The 20,600-nt window shown below is 40.6% G+C and overlaps 1 long non-coding RNA gene across 2 annotated transcripts; it reads right to left on the reverse strand.

Moving 5' to 3' along the window:
- Positions 1-4,289: 4,289 nt before the first annotated feature.
- On the reverse strand, positions 4,290-12,485 carry LOC114487311 (uncharacterized). 2 transcript variants are annotated; one of them, XR_003682292.1, is made up of 4 exons: positions 11,174-12,485; positions 8,971-9,037; positions 6,326-6,473; positions 4,290-4,368 (listed from the first exon to the last, which is right to left on the reverse strand). It is a non-coding gene; the product is annotated as an uncharacterized lncRNA (long non-coding RNA). The 2 variants fall into 2 exon arrangements; XR_003682291.1 differs by having other exon boundaries at positions 8,841-9,037.
- Positions 12,486-20,600: the final 8,115 nt, after the last annotated feature.

Below are 20,600 nucleotides of genomic sequence, written 5' to 3' on the forward strand. Positions count from 1 at the left end.
AGAGGCCACAACAGAGGAAGGCCCGCATACCACCACCAAAAAAAAAAAAAAAATAAATAAATAAATAAATAAATAAATAAATAAATCGAATCCACAACCTAAGAACCAATCTGGAATCTAACTTCTCTATGGTGGAATTAGGTGTGTTTTAATTCCAGGTAATTGATTAGGTCTAATTACCAAAATAGAAAACTTCTAATTTGCCAGCAGTCAGTGTTATAACTGGGGCACACCACTGGAAGGTAGCACTGGAATTAAAGCATAGACCTGAATGTTAATTCACCCACGTTCTGCCTACTAGCCCCATTCTCCTCCTGAACTACACCCCCATGTACCTTTTGCATGCAGAGCTCTCTTTGAAGCTGTGAGAGCTTCATGCGTGGGAAATCAGGGGAATCAAAGCTGCCTTATACAAAAGCATATACTTTGGAGTCCAGGGGATGCTGAAAAATACTACATATTAGTAGTCTCCTTCTGGGGAGCTCATCTGAGTATGAGACCCTCACGTTTTGCATTCCTTGCGCCTAGGGTGATTAAATTGGTGGCTTCAATCCTATAGCACCAGGGTTTGTTTTCACACTTACTTAGTTCCCCTGGGTTTGTTTTTTTTTTTTTAACCTACTTTGAAAAAAAAAAAAAAAGGAGCAAAATAGGAAAAGAAGGCAGGGGCGGGGAAAGAATAAATCATTACACAGCTCTCAACCTCCACAGGGAAACAGCAGTACAAACCCACAGATCCAGAATTGTCAAGCAATGGGGCTGTTTGTTTACAAGTCTTAGAATCAGTTATGTAACTAGATGAGTTAAGGAAATCAAGTGAGTGTTGGAAGGGGAGGAAAGACCAATACTTTCTGAATTAGTCAAAAGACTTGTCTCTGAAATAGATTCATAAAGACTTTCTGTTTACTTATTTTTAGTTTCCTTATGAATTTCATTTTTGAGTTAATTGTACCAAAAATACAGTGTTTCTATGCAGGTAATGACCCCTCATTCTTGATCATTGATTTTGGATACTTGAAAGCACTTTCCCACCATGGGATTTGTTAAAGTGATAGCAAGCATTTATAAGGGAAATTGGAATAGCTTTTTATCCACTGACCTGGAATTCCTCTGTCTGATTTAGCAGGAGGATGTATTATATGACCAATGGATTAATTCTAATTCCTCTCCACCCCTCACCCCATAACTTCTTTTTTAAATTGGTTATTTGTTTTATTTTTTAAATTCTGCAACCATATAATGTTTACAAAATGAAGACCTTTAAACCTATTTCTTTCTCTTTTATTTATTTATTTATTTTTGGCTGCATTGGGTCTTCGTTGCTGCGCGCAGGCTTTCTCTCGTTGCTGTGAGCAGGGGGCTACTCTTTGTTGCTTTGTTGCGGTGCACGGGCTTCTCCTTGCGGTGGTTTCTCTCTTGTTGCGGAGCACGGGCTTTAGGCGCGCAGGCTTCAGTAGTTGTGGCACGTGAGCTCAGTAGTTATGGCTCGCAGGCTCTAGAGCACAGGCTCAGTAGTTGTGGCGCGCCGGCTTAGTTGCTCCGCGGCATGTAGGATCTTCCCAGACCAGGGCTCGAACCCGTGTCCCCTGAGTTGGCAGGCGGATTCTTGACCACTGCACCACCAGGGAAGTCCCAAACCTATTTTTATATAAATAAATTTGGGGGGGAACTGAAACAGTGTAAAAATTTCAACTCTAAAGAGAAGTTAGAAAATCAAATGATTTAAATAAGTCATTATATTGGACTATAAATTTCATAAGTAAGTTACTCTCAACAAAGCTCTTACATAAAAAAGTTTTAATGATCTTTTAAATACCTGCAATTTATATTTAATACTCTTTAAAAATATGATTTTTTTCCCTGAAATCTTACAGCCAGGATTTAGTGCTATGAGTATAATTAATCAACTTCTAATAGCAGGTTAAATTCAAACTACTGAGGTTTCAGTCAGTAAGTTTATGGAACATTGTTTTCTTTCTCATCTAGCTAACTTGTCCTTCAAATGGAGTTGGTTTAGTGTTATATGTTACTCCCTGGGGAAAACCCTAGGGTAATTGTTGGAGAACTATGTTTTTCACCAGGCAGACAAAAGCTGAATTCAGGCCCTCAGAGGATCTCCTCGGGGTGTTTTCTGCTAATGGTGCCAGAGCCCCATGACCAGAAGGGAGCTGCACAGCTGAGACGTGGTACCCAGAGGGCCGCTTAGCTGCTGTACCTACCACAATAGACACTGAGAATAGGGATGAACTCCAAGCCAATCTTTCAAGGTAGTATATGGGGAATGGCTACTTTGTTTTCATTTAATTTGAGTCTTGGCATAGGGCAGGATATTTGGTGGCCTATGTCCTTCTGCCTAAGTTAAAGGTAGGGTTGAGTTGATTCATTGTCTAGAGAAAAGAGGAGTGCAACCAACTACAATAAAAGACCTCTGTTCATGGGTAATATTTCAATAAATATGTGTTCCCAGCCCAGGAGCATCACTGAGTCTCCATAATTGGGGGTCTGATATTTACCAGCTTAGAACAGTGATGTGAGTTTGATAAAGGCTCTCCACCCATTTAATTGTGAGTGAATGTTAAACAGGAATATGAGTCAAAATGAAAGGACAAAGATGAATATCTACTTAAGACTGACTTCTCTCAATTGCTATTCAAATTCTTAGGTACTTCTGGACTTTAAGGCCATATCATTCCAATAATAGGCAGGCAATGAAGTTGATTTATTCCATTTATGTGGACGTAAATTTTGTGCATATTTATACATTGTATAGGTTGTTAATCACTGTTTAAAGATAGTGATAGTGTGCCTACAACTGTTTAATTATCTTTATCTTGTCTTGCCTGCTGTCCAAAGACATAAGAAAATATATTATTATCATGTAAGTGATAATCACAATTATAATAATACTTTACCAATAATGCCTTAATATAAATAATGAGCTTAACCTTTCAAAGCACTCTTAGGTATCTGAACTAATTTATACATTATTAGAGCTCATTATTCCTTATATACATTTTTCTGAGATGTGAAATGGCATATTGTCTTCACAAGGTGAAGATGGGATGGATTTTAGACATTTCAAAAATTAAGTATACTTCATTTCTATATGTGTATCATACTTCACTACAAAGTTTAAAGACTTTGATAATATAACATGCATTTTGATTCGGTATAAGAAATTACTAAGACTGAGTGAACTAAGTCAATTCTCAAGAAAGGATATAGGTAGCTTTTTTCTTTCCTTCAATACAAATTTATAAAAGTGTCTTTTTTAAAGTGATAAACTGTCTATCCTTCAAAATAAATTTTACCACATGATTTGGAGGTGCTCTTGGGCTCTCTGGGGATGGGATTGAAGTTCTGTTAGAATATCTTAGTTTAATTTTTAAGTTCAGAGAGAAGATGGGGACAGAGAAGAAACACATGTCTGTACAGAGCAGGGGAACTTGGTATAACTTCTTGGAAGTGGCTGTTTGAGGTGGTGAAAAGAGCATGGACTGTCCAGTTGTGCGGGTTTCAATCTCTGCTCTGTTATTTAAGCTCACCGAGCCTCGGTTTCCTCATCTCTAATATGAGAATGTGGCTTTGCAGAGTAGGTGCTCAATACCATTACTACAGGCAGGAGACATCAACCAAACGACCCCTTGGATGTCCTTTAAATGCTAGACTTAAATCATTGTAAAATAGATGAACCAATTCCCTTTCAATAGTAAGTAGTTGAAAACATCCCCAAAGATGGCAGAATAAGCTATTAAAATGGGTTTTATTAAAAAAAAACCTTCTTCCTTTGGCTTTTATCAACTATAAATGAAAGCTACTCTATTCATAGTCTAAAGTTGACGAAATAAGCTTTTGTAACATGCTAATATTTTCACCTCAGGAAAATAATCGTTCCTAGGAAAGACAAACGTTCCTACGCTTAATCCTACTGTTTGAAGTATAAAGATTTGTTATATTTTTTGCCTGAATCGAAAAACCAAGGACGGTTTTAAAAACTTTAAGTGCCATATAATTCTGAGTTATGAATTACCTGAGGACATTAATGGAGCACGTTATAAATATTAATTAATTTTTACCAACACCCTGTGGTAACAGCTTTATTACCCCTCCTCCCCTTTTAACAGGCAGGGAGACGAAAATTCCATGAGGCCAAGAGACTTACCCTGGGGATATGTGGAAGAAGTTGCCCAGCCAGAAAAGGGAATCAGAGAAGGTTGGAATCAGAGCCCTGTGTGTTTACAACTTAAGAAGAGACTCGTTCCTTATATATAAAAACATTTCTGCTTCTCTTCAGATTGATATAGTTGAGGGAGAGTGGTTTGTGTCCTCCTGAGACTCTCAAAAATGTTAGCTATTTGTTTCCAGGACCTGCAATCACAAATCATGTGTTGGTAGTACTAACACTTCCAACTTTGAGATCTAAATTTACTTAGTAAATTTCAAATTGTTCCTATAAATGGATTAAAAATGGAATTTAATAAAAACAATAAAAATCAAAAGCAACAAAGAAAGTAAAAGATTTTCTCCCTAAGCAGATAAGTGATTTGCATGTTTATTGTGGTTTTACTTTTACATTTTTGTCTCAACATTGTAACTTGTAAGGTAACCCACAGATTATTTTACAGTCTCCTCTTCTGAGTGTTTAAAGGCACTCAATAAAGACTTACTGGTTGAAACACAGATACCCCTCCCAGTTATAGATCGACCAATGACTAGTATAGAAAGTTTTGTAATTGATAACACAGTGTATACACAGCTACTTATTCAAATATTCAGTTAATAAAGCACATTTAGGGCTAAACACAGATACCCCTCCCAGTTATAGATCGACCAGTGACTAGTATAGAAAGTTTTGTAATTGATAACACAGTGTATACACAGCTACTTATTCAAATATTCAGTTAATAAAGCACATTTACTGGTTTAACCAAGTAAGTTGTGATTAGAAGAATGAGCCAGAATTAGCCAGTATGACTTCAACTCAGTTAACTTTGATAAATAAACACCTCGTGCGATTTCTTCTTCAAAAGCTAAAACTTTGACAACAGGAGTCTGATTTGTGACTTTTAAAAAACAGAAAGAGATTGAATGTGTCAAGAGTCAGAAAAACACACATTGTCCAAATTTTGTTTTCCAAAAAATCACTTATCTTAGCCAAGAGTAAATAACAGAGGGTAGTTGATCATCAATATTGGGTAGTATGAAAGATGGAAATCACCATCACTGGGTAGGTTTTTTTCCATAATAAACTGCAATATTGGTTTATATAGCATCCATATAACTCTTTTCTGTTATACTTTTGGAGTTGCAATGTTCAAAATAACACCTGAAAATTGTTGACTATAGTACAGAAAAATAGACTTGAATTTGGTCTTTTCTTTTTCTCCTCATTTATTGAATTTGATCTTATGAGCTAGGATTCAGCGTCGAGGTACTCAGTATACTTCTGAAAATAAGCCTTGCAAATGTTTTCCACTAGAATATTTATGGATATAGTAATTTAGGCAGTCATTCCCTAGAGTAGATTATGACATACCAGTAGCTGAAAGATGAGAATAAAACCTAAAGTGTCCAGTTGCAACTAGAGAGAGCCATAAAAAACCCACATTAAAAATATTTTTTAAAAGCACCTTTTTTTTTTTTTTAGATTGGTACTAAGTTAAAAAGATCCACACTTGGGAAATTGTCTTTATGACTTTTTCTCACAGACCGCTTTCCTTCCTGTTTGTGGGTTAAAATAAATAACTCCTGAGATTTTAATTTTAGTTTCTCAAACAAGACAAAACCAGTTGAACTGCTTTATATTGTCTCCTGAGCCAGGAATTGAGGTCAACTGTCATGAAAAAATAACCACAAGTTGACTTTTTGTGTTTTGTAGGTTAATACCAGCAAAGAAGGGGGTGAGTTGTTTATATCCTTAAAAATAATTTCAGAAGAAATGAAAGTCTTCAGCTCACTATTAATCATATTATTTCCCACTTTTTTTCCGGTGAAGAGTTTATAAATGCCAGTAAAGGCCTTCCTTTGTAGAAGTTACTGATTTTAAATACATGTGAAATGCCATTGCTTCGACAGATAGCTTCATAGACAACGAGATCAAAGCTGTTAACGTACATTTTAAGAGCCTTGGCCGATTGATGTTCTTACAAACATCATATTTTAGAGACCTTTCTAAATCATGAGTTACATGAAATAGAGTAAAGAACCTAAGAAAAAAATTAGGCAAGATTGTTTCATTGAGCTGTCCCTTTCCCCTCTGGAGCCTATTAACTGCTACACAAACAAGGCTGCCTCTTATTTCGTCTTATTTGGCGTTGGTACACACCTCTAAGTGAGCGGAGCCAGTCCTCTAGAACTGGCTGTCTCCTCTTGAACAGTTTGTTATTCATATTTCAGTCGCTTTTTTTTTTCATGCCTGTTTTTCACTTCATGACGTCAGAGTATCTGATACTGATCAAATCAATGGAGGTAGCCTAGGGTACAAGCATTTCAGAATAGGATGTTAATGCGGTACTGGGTATATCTCACTCACTGGCACAAGTTTTTTGACGTTGGAGCAGAAAATAACTGTTCAGAAATGTCTCCTTGCCTTCCTCGCAGGGTTACAGTGGTTTACCAGGCCAAGAATTAAACAGAGAAGAAAGGAATCCATTTTTAAAGCCACATCCTTTAGATGACAGATGCAGAAGCCACATGTGTTGGCATTTCATTACTTAGAATCTTATTCGAGTATCAACATTTATCTGAACACAAAGGAGGATGGAGCCAAAGAGTCAAACTGTGTTTAATTTGGCCTCACGTAATTCATGCTTGGGAAAAACTTAGGGGTACGGAGTCTTCTGCCCATTCACGTGAAACACCCATTACCATTAATAGGGATAACCACATTTGTTGAAAAGAAAACCTGTCCTTTAGAACTAACTTAGACCTTAGGGACAGAAAGATGTCCCCAGCTAATAGCTGATGGGAATTGTACAGTCTCAAATTTGCTCCCTGCTGACCTGACATCACTGAATTTGGAAAAGCAGAGCCAGGTTTACCCGGGGGTAGCAGAGAAGAAAACTGTTTTGAAACAAAAAGAAAGGTGATTATACTTCAGGCTTTTAAATTAAGTCACAGAAGTCCCTACCTAATTATATCATGAAAACAAGCTCCAGCTCCAAGTTCCTAGGAAAGAGAAGGTAGTGGTAGATTTATTCTTGTTTACTCCTTTCACCCAACCACACTTGATAAGTTTTTCTTAAAATAATGAAATTAGACTCATCTGATTAGATGAAATATTTCAATTTGGAAACCAAATGACATTTCATTTTCAAGGATTCATGGTAAGGGAAAACAGATGGGAAAAATAATCTTGAGCCACAGAAAATCACAAACCTTGGATTATATCCCATCACTAACCTTCTTGACCCCAGATGTGAACAAGAGGCCAGCCAGTCACTGAGGCAACACAGTATTAAAAAACCGTTGTGGGTGGAGCATATTGGGAGGTGCTGAGGGGAGACAAGAAGTAACGCAAAAGCATAGTTCTTACCTTTAAAAAGTGTATGACGAAGTCTAAATATTAGTACAAAGCATGTGGATGTTTACATTCACTTTCTCGCCTTGACATTTTCTCTCCCCTTGGAGAGGATAATGAACTACAGGGTCTGGAGGAGGAAGACTCGGGGTTCTCAGTAGTCTCTCAAATGGGGTGTAAACAGATCTCTGAACAATCAGAGCCCTTCACTGGCTTCAGAGCAGGATAAGGATTAAGAAGACAAGCTTTGAAAACAGATAAACCTGAGCTTGTCACTTGAAAGTTTCCAAGTCTCTGTTCCCATATCTGTAAAATGGAGCAATAATGCTCAACCACAGGGTGGTTGAGGAAATCAAATAAGATGAAATGTATGAAATACTTAGCACAGGGTTTGGCAAATAGGAAGAACTCGAATGAATAGTAGTCTTTACTATTATTAATGATGGATCGTGGCTAATATTCATTTAATATCTAGTGTCCTTTGCATGGAATGTTCCTGACTCTCCCCTCTGGTATTTATCTGTGGCTCAACTGGCCACACAGGGAGTGTCAAGTACAACTCTGTAACCTTGGTGCCCTTCTTCTTGGGTTTTATCCAGAGACCAACTCAGCACAATGCCCCTGCAGGAAGGATGGGGTGGGAGTTGGGGGTAAAAAGGTGAAAAATCATGCCAGGTGCAGTGGGGATTACGACCAGCAGCATGCCTTAGCCAAGCGAGAGCCACTGCAGACACCTCTTGGCATTTCCACCCTTTGGGACTGAGTAGCTTCTGTGTGCCAGGCTGGCCTCATTGGTGTCCTGAAGAGAGAGCACGTGAGTATTTTCACTGCTTCCTGCTAGGCTATGCTCTCTTGGGGAATGGGAATCTTAGGCACGTGGTTTTGGAATGAAATATTGCTTTAGAACAAAGAACAAAACATTAGCTAGTTTAGACCAGTCCAGGATAGGAGAGAAGCCCTGCTGAAGAGCCCTGTTGAAATCACAAATGCTGCGTTATCGTGGGATGGAGAAAGAAGATAAGTGTAACATTTCTGTCTCCTGCCCACATCATTTGAGGTGATGGAAGATGTGACTGCCCAAGAGAATTAAGGGTAAGTGGTTGGAAAGAAAGGCCTGGTCCTGGAATTAGGGAACCTCGGGTGATGAGGTTGCATCACAGAGAAGAGTTCGATTATTTTTATGCATCTGATTAAGATTTGACTTGGGAATATCACAATAAGGTGGAGATCTTGAGATGAACTGAATATATGTGAACCAAACTCTGCACAACTTAGATTGATACGGAAAGAACTTTTTTTTTACTTGAAAATATTTTTATACCAATTAAATAGAAAATCCTCTTCTCACATCTAAAGAGGAATAAGAGGGACGTCTGGGGCTTGCAGCCCTGAGCTCTAAGAGTTGGTGCATTCATTTGTTTCACTCTTTGAAGTTAGGAAGTTAGACCCACATTCAGGTGTCATGGACGAGCCCGAGAAGCTTCAAGGTCATCCGGTCTGTCCTGCCGCCGGTACCACCTAGTGGCAGCCAAGAACATGTGTAAGTATCTTTTTAAAAAATTGCTGTAAAAAGTTACAAAAAGCATACATCAAGAGAACTCATTGTTAAGAACAGTTTAAAAATGCGCAAGAATTCAGAGTAAATTGTCAAGGGTCCTTCTGTTTTCTCTCCCAGCCCCACTGCGCTTCCTTATTAATAGCAACCTGCCTTTGCTTATGTATTTCCTCAAATTCCGACCTCTCTGTCTGTCTCTCTCTTTCTCCTTCTCTCTGTCTCTCTCCCAATCTGTCTGTCTCCCTGCACTTAGTTTTTAAAAACAGAAATGGAATCAAACTAAATATTATGGGGTGATTTTTTCCACTTCCCAGATATCTTTTTTAATTGAAGTATAGTTGATTGACAATGTTTTGTTAATTTCTGCTGTACAGCAAAGTGACTCAGTTATACATATATATATATGTAATGTCCCAATTGCAAATTTTATTTTTTATCCCATAAATTTATTTTTAATTGAAGTTTAGTCAAATTACAATGTTGTGTTATTACTGCTGTACAGCAAAGTGACTCAGTTATACATATATATATATGTACATTCTTCTTCATATCCTTTTCCATTATGGCTTATCTCAGGATATTGACTATAGTCCCCTGTGCTATACAGTGGGACCTTGTGGTCTGACTTACCAGATATCTTTAAACCTATTCCCTAGCACAGCAGAAACGATCACCAAAGGGCCCAGACATGACAATATGCTCACCAGCTCCAATGTCAGGTTGGCTTTCAAATTCTGAGCTGGAGGAGTTATGTGAGCATTGAAAGTACCTTCCCTTGGATGAGGTTCTTGACTCAGAATGGCCATTATCACGTCCCCTGATGAATGTGTACCAGCCTCGTTCCCTGTCCTGAGCTCCAGCCCCTCTGCCTCTCCATCCTGTGACCTGAGCGCTCTCTGTACTCTCACAGTCCCTTAACTCCTCCTCAGAGACCTCTCTGCCCCCACGTGCAGTTGTCTGGGTTTGGCCTCCTCCCCCCTCACCGCAGCAGATGCTTCTCTACTCCTCTCTCTGCTCCAAACAGGGAGATCACTCTATACCACACATACCACCTGGTCACTCTGTGCTTCAAATACTCCTCCAGCTCCCATTTTCTGTAGGGCAAAGCCAAAGCTGCTCAGCATCTGTGCAAAGGTCCCCATGGTCAGGGCCATGCCTCTTTCCTCCTCCACCATTCCCTGGGCTCCAGAATCCCTTCTTCTGGAGCGGATCATACGCCTTCACCTGTGATACCCTGTCACACCCCCTCTATTCCCCAGATGTGCTTTCTCTCATCCTCCTGAAGAGAATCATTTGTCAAGATACAGCTCCAATACCATCTACGAAGCCGCCCTCATCTCCTGCAGGCTCCTCCTCTATCCTTTCATGTATTTTGTATCCCCTTCTAGTAGAGCATTCACCACATTTAATTTTAACTATTTGGTGATGAACAACTGGAATATTTATCGTAGTACCCTCACCATTTCCTGTCCCACAGAGTAGATGGCACATGAATGTTTGTTGAACAAGTAAATGAACATTAAAGAGAAGGACTAGAGTCAATAGACCTTAGGGCAGTGGTTTCTAAACTTTACTGTGATAACGATCATGAAGGTGCTTGTTAAAATTCAGATGCTTTTTTTTCTTATTGAAGTATAGTTGATTTACAATGTTGGGTTAATTTCTGCTGTACAGCAAAGTGATTCAGTTATATATATATATATACATATATATATATACACATATATACATTCTTTTTAAAAATACTCTTTTCCTTTATGGTTTATCATAGGATACTGAATATAGTTCTCTGTGCTAGGACCTTGCTGTTTATCCATTGCATACATAATATCTTACATCTGCTAACCCCAATCTCCTACTCCATCCCTCCCTCAACCCCCTCCCCCTTGTTAACCACTGTGCAGATGCTTTGGAATTGCTCTCAGAGAGTGCACCTAATTTGTCAGGTGTGAAAATGTAGAGCTCAGGAATCTACATTTTAACAAGCGTCTGACATCACTCTGATGGCCTGTGAGAGGCCCTTGGCAGATTATTAATGCAAAGCAAATAATCTGAAAAAAAAAAAAAAAAAAGGAAGAAAGAAAGAAAAAGCAAAGAACCTTTGTTCCTGGAGATGGCAGACACTGGAGAATGTGCTTATGCCCATAAGGGATATGCCTTGATGCGGTTGTTGGCGCTCCTGAGAATAAATGAATACTAGCCTAAGCTGAAGAAGACCACGGTGCAGTGAACTCCGTGAAGACTCTCATGAAGCACCAGGCTCTACGTATACAAGGGCTGGAGACTTTTTCAGATCAACTGTCGTCAACTCCCATCTGTTTGTTTTGTTCCAAGAGTCACTCTTTAGCCAGGCCCGAGCTGTTTTCATTAATATACTGCATTTCTGACAAGCCTCTCCTTGGATGTTCTCCAAGCATTTCAGCAGCTTTCAGCCTGTCTTCTCTCATTCCCTGAGGGAGGAACAAGTACAAGTTCACGCCAACGCATTCGAGAGGCATTGCTCAGAGCAGCTCCTGGGGCACCAGATGCAGGAGGGAGGGAAAGAGTGGGATAGTTCCCAGCCCCCTCTCCTCTGTTCCGTCTCCTTTCCCCACCCACCCTGCCAAATGCTCCCTGGTGTCTTCCTTAGGTGGCTCCCACCCCTGCCTTCAAGTCTGCTCAGGCAATTTCCCTCCTGAGATAAATGAGCTCCGAAGAGATTCACAGGCTCTAGACAGTGCGGGACTGCCAAGGACCACATGTATTTGGCCAAAGTGAAGGCTCGAAACCACTAACCAAAGGGCTCTTGCAGAGACAGAGGTGGACACGGCTTAGGCTCCTGTGCAGAGGTGGGACTTTCAGGCAGCAGATGTCCACCGGGGGCAGACCTCCAGTTCTCCGGGGTCCAGGCGCTCCAGCCTCGGCCACGTGGATCTGCCTAGACTTGCCCTGACTTCTCATTCCCGTGACTTTCCTTCTGGTAAACGCCTCTCAGCTCTACAGACTCTGATGTCCTCAGATCCACTGAGGCTAACCCAGTTGAATTAACCCAGTTTCTGATTTAGGTTCTTCTCTGACCCACATTTGCTAGGTCCTGCCTTCTCAGGCATGGCCTCCTTGGCCTGCCTGGTCTTCAGCCTCATGACTCCAGCCTCGATGAAGACACACAGAGAATCAGCAGACCATCTGTGGAAAACATTGAACTCTTCTCCGATGGTTTATGAGGAACATTTGACTTAGTTTTCCGGAAAGATTTATATAAATGAAGGAAAGAGGGGAGGACTGCACTGGCACCTACCCCTTGGAAGTCTGTTCAGTGGTCTGCGCTCTGGAATTTTATTCCCTGATGCTTTGTGGAGATGGTTTGACCCTGACAGCTTGATTTCTAGTCTCAGGGGCCCTTTTGCATCAGTGTCTTCAGGTTTTGAAAAAGTAAACATACAGTAAAATTAACTCTGTGCGTGTTGCGTCCATTTCTATGAGTTTTAACACCTTTATAGATTCATGCAAATACCACCACTACCAGGATACAGAACAATTCCATCACCTAGGAAACTCCCTCATGCTGTCCCTTTGAGTATCCAAGTTTTATTTTAAGGCCTTAAATCTCATAAAGATCACTAGGGAAAGGTTAAGCTCCATAGCAAAGTTAAAGAAGATAACCTGTGTTCAATATTTGAAGGGAATGGTCATTCAGGATTGAATTACTTCTACAGGATGAGGACAGATTCTCACAATCCCAAGTTCTAAATGGGTTCTTACGTTGTAAGAGCTCAGCTGTCCCTTCCTACTCAGACAAGCAAGAGCTACTTAGCTCATAGGCCATGTCTCTCTGTGGACAGCCTTTTCAGTGGGAGGGAAATGTCAGCTTCTGGGGCTGTCAGAGATCAAGGGTTTGTAGACTTTTTTTTTTTTTTAACATCTTTATTGGAGTGTAATTGCTTTATAACAAAGTGAATCAGTTATACATATACATATATCCCCATACCTCCTTGACTTCTAGTGGAGGATAAATGTATTGGAATCATTTGGGTTTTCATTCTGCCTCTTCCACTCACACTAGCTGTGTGACTTTGAGCAGGCCGCCTAACCTCTCTGAGCTTAATATCCTCATGTTAACAATGAAAATCTTATGTATATCATGGGGTGGTTTGAAGGATGTCACAAGATCCTATACATAGAATATCTGCCACAAAACAGGCGCACAGTGAATGTGATTTTTTTGCGTTTCTTTTCCCCATTTAATCCATGCCCACCAACCTGCCTCTAAACAGAACCCTATCCAAACTAGCTCAGTCAGAGTTTATCTTATTTTTAAGCCCATAAGAGAAAAAAGATGGCTTAATCTTTCTCCTAACTCATCCCAGGATTTTTAACTTTCCCTGGCAGGAAATGATTTCTTAGAATGAACTTAAAACAACTAAAACCAACTGAAAACAATTTTTCTTTTTGGAGTAGTTCCACTGTAGGGTCCTCAGCAGAAAAAGAGAGTAGCTGGCCGGGGCAACTCAGATGCTGTAGAGAAGGAAAGGCTGGATTATGTTGTAATAATACACAACCCCCAAATCTCAGTAGTGTTTTACAATAGTTTCTCATTCTTCCCCCCTCCAAAAAGAGGGATTGATGTAGCAGAGAGGAATGGATGGATGGATAGATAAGTGATAAAGCAATGATAGCAAAATGTTAACTGTAAAATCCAGGTGATGGGTTGTGGATTTCTGTTGTACACTTCTTTCAATTTTTCTGCCTATTTCAACATTTTTCACAATAAAAGTTTAGGGAGAAAAGTTTATTTCTCACTTATGCTCTAGGTCCAGTAAAGGTCGGCTAGGGTTCTGCTCCATGTCTTCTCACTCCAGGATGCAGGATGATGGATCATCTTGAAAGCGGACGGTTGCCATGGCAAAGGGAAAGAGAGCTCTGCTGGGTATTGCACAGGCGGTTGGCTGTTTCAGCCTGGAAGCAACACACATCGTTTCTGCTCACAACTCATTGGCCTGAGCTCCTCTCATATGGCCCTACCCCAGTCATGAGAGTGCAGTCCTGTCATGTGCCTAGGCAGGGGAGGGCTGGAAACATTTTGTGGGCAGCACAAAATGACGACCCTGACATAAATAGACTCCTTCAAAGCACTGCACTCCTTAACCCCATCATCATTAATAATACTAACATGAAAAGGCATATTCACTTCAAGAAACATCAGAGAGAAAACTCAGATGCTTTTTCTTACTCATCTACCTGCCTTCTTTCAGTCTCCTTTAAAGGGAGCAAAACTAGCCCATTAAAGGCTAATATATTCCAAACTCCTTGCTGGCTTTTTTTTTTTTTTTCCAGCCAGTCAGCCAGCCAGCTAGCTCTTTCTAGAATCTCATCACTTTTTTTTTATTGAGTCAGCTCATTCTCACTGAGTCAGTCAGAAAACGTGGAAGCCATCCAGAGAACTTCAGAAAGGCAGAAGTTAGATGGAAGCTGGTGACGCTTTTCAGAAACGGGGTCATCAAAGAAAATATCTGAATAAACATCATTTCAAAATTATTCTTGACTCGACATTTTAGAGGAGTCAGGAAAGACTTCATAGCTGAGGTGACATTTAAGTTGGCACTTGAAGGCATCTGCTAGGAAGAAAATGGAGCAGGGCATTCCAAGCAGAGGGTACAGGCTGTGCAGTGTCAGGGAGACGGTCCCAGCTCTGAATACCTGAAGGAGAATCAGAAATCCGCCGTGGCCAGAGGCTAGAGTGCCTGTCAGGCTTACTATTCCAGCACGAGAGTGAGGCCAAAAATATTGTCATATTTTTCATTGATCAGTAAATGGGGAATAAAATACCATACTTGCTAAGAAAAAAACAGAATTAGTCTTGTCTAGTGCTCTAACAGTAGTTCCTATGACTTCAAAGAGTCAAGGTCCTCTTCAAGTAATTTGCTGTGCAGAGAGCTATAGGTTTCTAACTGAATACAGAGTTTCTAGAAATGGAATACTTTTATTTACTGACAATAATTTAGAGTCATTTATAGACTTAATCAATTCACAGTAATTTTGGGGGGGAAAGGCATTGATCTACTAGACTGCAAATAAAGGAAGGCAAAACCAGTTAAAAAAACAAACACGGCAGGAGTGTGGACACAGGATGACGTCGTTTTAAATAAAACGCATCAGAAGGAGGGTGATGAGAAGAGAAGGGAAGGAAGGCGTTTTGCTTGTGACATATTATTTAATCCTAACACACTCTGAAGTGGATAGTATTGTCACCATTTCACAAACGAGAAAACTGAGGATCAAATAAAGTCGTTTCTTGTAAAATCAGCCGTTTAAACTTGAGCCTTATTTTTCAAAATTAGAGACATTTTTCTTCTGTAAAACGGACATATGACATGCGCTGCCTACCTCACAGAGCTGTTGGGAGGATTAAAAGAAATAACAAATAGGGACTTCCCTGGTGGCGCACTGGTTAAGAGTCCGCCTGCCGATTCAGGGAACACGGTTCGATCCCTGGTCCAGGAAGATCCCACATGCCGCGGAGCAACAAAGCCCGTGCGCCACAGCTACTAAGCCTGTGCTCTACAGCCTGCGAGCCACAACTACTGAGCCTGTGCACCTAGAGCCCGTGCTCCACAAGAGGAACCACCACAATGAGAAGCCCGCGCACCGCAATGAAGAGTAGCCCCCGCTCATCAGTGCACAGCAACGAAGACCCAACACAGCCGAAAATAAATAAATTTATTTTTTAAAAAAAGAAATAACAAATAGAACTTTTGACATCACTCTTGACATTTATCCGATTTTAAGTTCTCTGATTTTGTCCGGATGTTTGCATATTATTAAGAACTGGGTCTTTGTAAAAGAGACTCTATGAAGGCTGTTTGTGGAGAAAGTCTTTCCCTAACATACCTTAAAATACATTACTTCAAACTATTTATTTTTAAGTAATTAAAAATATTGTCTCTACATACATTCTCCTTCTTCTCCTCCTCCTCCCCTTCCTTCCCCTCCTCCCCCTCATCTTCCTCTTCCTCCTTCTCCTTCATCATCTTCTTCTTCTTCTTCATTTTTTGTATAAGACCAGAGCACAAGCTTTGGCTATTATCCATGCATGGAATATTCTTTTAAACACCTTCAGTTTTCCTCTTTGCATTTTTAATACTTTTGTATTTTTGTCCTCTCTGACTTTTTAAACAAAATGTACCGAGTAATAATGTTATGTGCCAGTCACAGTTAATTTTATATGCATTAACTTATTTAATCCTCACAACCACTCTTTAAAGTAAATATTTTTATTATCTCCACTTTCCAAATGAAAAACTTTAAACACAGGACTTCCCTGGTGGCACAGTGGTTAAGATACCACCCGACAATGCAGGGGACACGGGTTCAAGCCCTGGTCCGGGAAGATGCCACATGCCGCGGAGCAACTAAGCCCGTGCGCCATAACTACTGAGCCTGCGCTCTAGAGCCCGTGAGCCCCAACTACCGAAGCCCGAGTGCCACAGCTAGTGAAGCCCGTGTGCCTTTTTTTTTTTTTTTCCAGCCAGTCAGCCAGCCAGCTAGCTCTTTCTAGAATCTCATCACTTTTTTTTTATTGAGTCAGCTCATTCTCACTGAGTCAGTCAGAAAACGTGGAAGCCATCCAGAGAACTTCAGAAAGGCAGAAGTTAGATGGAAGCTGGTGACGCTTTTCAGAAACGGGGTCATCAAAGAAAATATCTGAATAAACATCATTTCAAAATTATTCTTGACTCGACATTTTAGAGGAGTCAGGAAAGACTTCATAGCTGAGGTGACATTTAAGTTGGCACTTGAAGGCATCTGCTAGGAAGAAAATGGAGCAGGGCATTCCAAGCAGAGGGTACAGGCTGTGCAGTGTCAGGGAGACGGTCCCAGCTCTGAATACCTGAAGGAGAATCAGAAATCCGCCGTGGCCAGAGGCTAGAGTGCCTGTCAGGCTTACTATTCCAGCACGAGAGTGAGGCCAAAAATATTGTCATATTTTTCATTGATCAGTAAATGGGGAATAAAATACCATACTTGCTAAGAAAAAAACAGAATTAGTCTTGTCTAGTGCTCTAACAGTAGTTCCTATGACTTCAAAGAGTCAAGGTCCTCTTCAAGTAATTTGCTGTGCAGAGAGCTATAGGTTTCTAACTGAATACAGAGTTTCTAGAAATGGAATACTTTTATTTACTGACAATAATTTAGAGTCATTTATAGACTTAATCAATTCACAGTAATTTTGGGGGGGAAAGGCATTGATCTACTAGACTGCAAATAAAGGAAGGCAAAACCAGTTAAAAAAACAAACACGGCAGGAGTGTGGACACAGGATGACGTCGTTTTAAATAAAACGCATCAGAAGGAGGGTGATGAGAAGAGAAGGGAAGGAAGGCGTTTTGCTTGTGACATATTATTTAATCCTAACACACTCTGAAGTGGATAGTATTGTCACCATTTCACAAACGAGAAAACTGAGGATCAAATAAAGTCGTTTCTTGTAAAATCAGCCGTTTAAACTTGAGCCTTATTTTTCAAAATTAGAGACATTTTTCTTCTGTAAAACGGACATATGACATGCGCTGCCTACCTCACAGAGCTGTTGGGAGGATTAAAAGAAATAACAAATAGGGACTTCCCTGGTGGCGCACTGGTTAAGAGTCCGCCTGCCGATTCAGGGAACACGGTTCGATCCCTGGTCCAGGAAGATCCCACATGCCGCGGAGCAACAAAGCCCGTGCGCCACAGCTACTAAGCCTGTGCTCTACAGCCTGCGAGCCACAACTACTGAGCCTGTGCACCTAGAGCCCGTGCTCCACAAGAGGAACCACCACAATGAGAAGCCCGCGCACCGCAATGAAGAGGAGCCCCCGCTCATCAGTGCACAGCAACGAAGACCCAACACAGCCGAAAAGAAATAAATTTATTTTTTAAAAAAAGAAATAACAAATAGAACTTTTGACATCACTCTTGACATTTATCCGATTTTAAGTTCTCTGATTTTGTCCGGATGTTTGCATATTATTAAGAACTGGGTCTTTGTAAAAGAGACTCTATGAAGGCTGTTTGTGGAGAAAGTCTTTCCCTAACATACCTTAAAATACATTACTTCAAACTATTTATTTTTAAGTAATTAAAAATATTGTCTCTACATACATTCTCCTTCTTCTCCTCCTCCTCCCCTTCCTTCCCCTCCTCCCCCTCATCTTCCTCTTCCTCCTTCTCCTTCATCATCTTCTTCTTCTTCTTCATTTTTTGTATAAGACCAGAGCACAAGCTTTGGCTATTATCCATGCATGGAATATTCTTTTAAACACCTTCAGTTTTCCTCTTTGCATTTTTAATACTTTTGTATTTTTGTCCTCTCTGACTTTTTAAACAAAATGTACCGAGTAATAATGTTATGTGCCAGTTACAGTTAATTTTATATGCATTAACTTATTTAATCCTCACAACCACTCTTTAAAGTAAATATTTTTATTATCTCCACTTTCCAAATGAAAAACTTTAAACACAGGACTTCCCTGGTGGCACAGTGGTTAAGATACCACCCGACAATGCAGGGGACACGGGTTCAAGCCCTGGTCCGGGAAGATGCCACATGCCGCGGAGCAACTAAGCCCGTGCGCCATAACTACTGAGCCTGCGCTCTAGAGCCCGTGAGCCCCAACTACCGAAGCCCGAGTGCCACAGCTAGTGAAGCCCGTGTGCCTTAGAGCCCGTGCTCCGCAACAAGAGAAGCCACCGCAATGAGAAGCCTGTGCACCGCAGCGAATAGTAGCCCCCTCTCCCCGCAACTAGAGAAAGCCAGCGTGCAGCAACGAAGACCCAACGCAGCCAAAAATGATTAATTAATTTAAAAAAATGTAAGCGCAGAGATATTAAGTGACTTGTCTAAGGTCACACAGTTAAATAAAGATTTGAATTGAGGCATCTTGGCTCCAGAATCTGAACTCTTAAACACTGGGTCATGATGAAACATTTGTGAAAATAATGGATAATCTTCCTAAATAAAGAGTCATGATTATGTATATCAATTTTTATTTGATATCCACAGAAACTATTGTGGTTTAATTCAGGATTATGCCCCTATCTATTATAGTTTTTGACTTATTTTATCTTCTTTCAACATTTCTTCTTGGTCTTCTCTCTGTGAAAAAAATTTATTTTCAGTATATCTGTCTCCACAAATTGCCTTCTTTCCTCTAATTATTCTGCTTCCAATTTCCTAAGAGCCAGAAACTAGATCACCTTATAAGTTAGAACCATCTTTAAAATATGAGTCATGAGGGCTTCCCTGGTGGCGCAGTGGTTGAGAGTCCGCCTGCCGATGCAGGGGACACGGGTTCGTACCCCGGTCCGGGAAGATACCACATGCCACGGAGCGGCTGGGCCCGTGAGCCATGGCCGCTGATCCTGCGCGTCCGGAGCCTGTGCCCCGCAACGGGAAAGGCCACAACAGTGAGAGGCCCACGTACCGCAAAAAAAAAAAAATAAAAATAAAAATAAAAAATAAATAAAAAAAATATATATATATATATATATATGAGTCATGAGGCTTCGAGAGAAGACCCAAGCCTTTAGTGGATGGACCTGGTGACATCTGTGACAGAGATCTTTACTTTTTGGCATGTTTTCTGTTCTCAACGGGGATCTGGATGGCTTAGATGGTTGGATAAGTGACTTCTCAATAAGCAAGGTGTCACAAAATAGAAATTCAAGGCATTTCCACTCTCCTACCTGTTCCAAAGTGTTTCAGTCATCATAATAATTAGAAGGATGGCCTAGTTCCTCAAGCTTCTGGGTAGCCACCCGATGCTTAGAAGTAGAGAGACATGGCTACAACTTGTACAAAAATAGCCTTCCAGATGGCTGAGGGGCAAAGTTACAACTCAGCAGCTTGATATAGCTGAGCACTTGAATCTGGGAGTAGGAGGAGAGCTATGCTGAGAAGTAGCCAGAGAGACTGGGCTTGAGTCCAATCATAAGTAGAACAGTAGATGCCAGGAAAGCTCACTTAACGTGGCAGATTAGCTGTTAAGATTTCCTGTTTACTTCATCTCCATCCCCTCCCCACCTCCCTTGATTCAACTGTACCTCTTAGCCTCAAGGGGAACATACACACATGCACGCACACACACATTTAAACAAAATAAGGAGAATAAAGTAGAGGTACGAACCATAAATCTTAACGTGCTTTAGAAGTCTACTAGCCGAACTCATCTTAGCCACAAGCAGAATGATGGTGAACACTTGAACTCACCCAGTGTGTCTCTGGGACTTCGATGCTCCGGCTTCTGGGCTGGGGCTCTTCGGTGGGAGGGTGTGTCCAGTGACATGGGCCATGTTTCCCCCAGCCCTGCCTTAAGTCATTCCCAACTCAAAAATGGAAACGGGCAAAAGCCGCAATATTGCTTCCACCCCTCAAAGCAAATACTAAGACTCTGATGGATGAGTCACTAGCTTGAGAGTTGTTTTTTCCCAAATGAAAATATTTACTCATCAAATGTTTCAACAGGCTAAGATATGTAGTTTTCACATTTTCTCACCTTCTAATAACTG

The sequence above is a fragment of the Physeter macrocephalus genome, chromosome 12 (genome assembly GCF_002837175.3).
Source record: "Physeter macrocephalus isolate SW-GA chromosome 12, ASM283717v5, whole genome shotgun sequence".
Lineage (NCBI taxonomy): Eukaryota > Metazoa > Chordata > Mammalia > Artiodactyla > Physeteridae > Physeter > Physeter macrocephalus.